We start from the raw sequence: 2,451 nt of genomic DNA, 5'->3' as shown, positions 1-2,451 counted from the left end.
GTAAGCGTTGGAAGATTAGATGGCGGTGCCACAACTTCAACGGGGGACGGGGAAGATACTGCAGGGTCGTTATTATTAGAAGCAGACTTTGATATAAGTTCTTTTGAGGAAGATAACTCCGTTGTCTGTGGACATGGAGAAGAAAGATTAATTAAGTCACTCGGAAGATTGTTCTGACGTGGAACGGTCCTTTCATTAGGCGGACTATGAAGACGCTTACGTTTTGACACATGAATGTCCTTCATAGATTGTACGGTATCTAAGCATTTAAAAGATTTAAATACATTTTCATAATGTTTAAATTTTTCGTTCAGTACCGACAACTCTCTCCCTACCTCAGAAAACCCATTTCTGGTTTGCCTAAACAACTTAAACAGATCAACTTCGGTTGACCTGCACTTTAAGCAAGACCAGCGAAGACCTTTGCCATCATTAATAGCGTCCAGAATTCTTCCTGTCAAACCAGCACATTTTAGATGGCAAATACCATCACAGAGCCAGCACGATAAGTAGCGTTCAGATTCGCTTTTAATTTGGCAGTTATCAAGATCACACTTCATATTGAAAGATTTAATAACACTTATGTTAATAAAAAGACAAGCAAAATAAGTTTAACACAACACACACAACAATTTAGGAGCTGATGTATTTAGCTTAAAATATATGTAGCGAACAGTTTGAGTATCACTGTATTGTGACACTTATAAACGCAGCGCAAACAGCTGTGACAAGAAATACTAAACGAAGTAAACAAAAAGAGCAAAAAGAAATGTGCAAAAATAGAAACGATCTCAGTTAACTACAAAGGAATAACAACAACAATGATAACAACAAATGACTCGGCAAGATTAGATGTATGCTAGTGAAATTTAATTAAATTTAATATAAACCACAAAAATCACAAAACTTTCACTTAGCTTCGGATATTATCACACTGAGATGCTCGTAGGCACTTTTTATAGCAACTTTTACTCAAAATTAGCACAATAAACTTTGCAAAATACAAAGACCAATCAAGGCACGATATAAGTAGAGCTTCACAGCTTGACGTTTGCGAAGTATATCCCAGACAAGGAGCTGGATGTAGCCCTCATCCAAGAGCCCTGGGTGGTTAGGGGCGTGGTTAGCGGACTCGGGTTAGACAGTTACCGTATGTACATTCCAACGGCTGTAAGTAAGATAAGAACCTGTATACTACCTAAAAATAGATATTAATCTCTGTCTTTTCTCCCATTACAGCACCGGAAATCTCACAACGGTGGTGTGCGAACACAGTCGCATGCATAGCATGCTACTAACGTCAGCATACCTACCGTACGAGGAGGAGCAACCACCATCAATTGCTTTCCGAAAGCTTGTGCCGCATGCTCAAGCATGCAGGATGGACTTGGTAATTGGTTGTGACCCAAGTGGACATCATGAATTTTGGGGAAGCTCCGACACTAATACCAGGGGTGAGTCGATTTTTGATTTTATTCTTTCCATTAACCTAGTCATATGTAACAAGGGTAATAAGCCCACGTTCCGTAATAGGATTAGGGAAGAAGTTATTGATATAACACTGGTCACCGACTCAGCTACCGCCAGGATAAATGAGTAGAGGGTATCGGACACGTGTTCCTTTTCGGATCACAGCAGAATACTCTTCACGATAGATTCTGAGGTAGCAGTATCACGACCTTTTAGGAATCTGAAAAAAGCGGGTTGGAAAACTTTCTCTGAATTAGAGCCCAACACACTAAGCTCGATGAAAACCGAAGTTGGACGGGGGAATGCTAATCTTCATAGGGCAGTTAATCGTCTAAACGCGATCCTGATCAGGTGCTTCGAGCAGAGTTGTCCTCTATCCCTGGCACGATCAAAGCCCAAGCCGGTATGGTGGAGCGAAGAACTGGGTCAACTCAGATCGATGGCACGGAAGCTCTTCAACAAGGCTAAACGCAGCCGACGTGAGGAAGACTGGAACAAATATAAAACCAGATGTAACAAATACAAGAGTAGTAGGGCTGCAAGGAAAGAATTCTGGCAAGAGTTCTGCGGAACGCTGGAGAGACCGCTCCACGAAGTGGTAGGCACTATTGCAAAATAGCTGGAACTTAAGGAATACACCCTTGCCGCCTTCCTGGGCATTGAAAGGGCCTTCAATAATGTCCGAACGGAGGCGATAAGCAAGGCAGTCTCTGAGCACGGCATTCAGCGTCCTATGGTGGCATGGATTGACTCCATGCTCGAGAGAAGAATAATCAACGCACCATAGGCACAGGATCTGTGGAAAGGAAAACCACCAGGGGCACGCCTCAAGGGGGTGTACTATCCCCTCTCCTCTGGCTCCTTGTGGTGAACGAAATTCTTGAGATTTTTAAAACCAAAAAAATAAGGGTGGTCGCCTACGCCGACGATTTAGTGATATTTTTGTCTCTACGTTAGTACAGCAGAATGTCATCCAAGACG

Source organism: Rhagoletis pomonella, unplaced genomic scaffold, assembly GCF_013731165.1.
Source record: "Rhagoletis pomonella isolate Grant_MI unplaced genomic scaffold, Rhpom_1.0 Rhpom_scaffold_00002, whole genome shotgun sequence".
NCBI lineage: Eukaryota > Metazoa > Arthropoda > Insecta > Diptera > Tephritidae > Rhagoletis > Rhagoletis pomonella.
Note: the sequence above shows the minus strand (reverse complement) of the source record.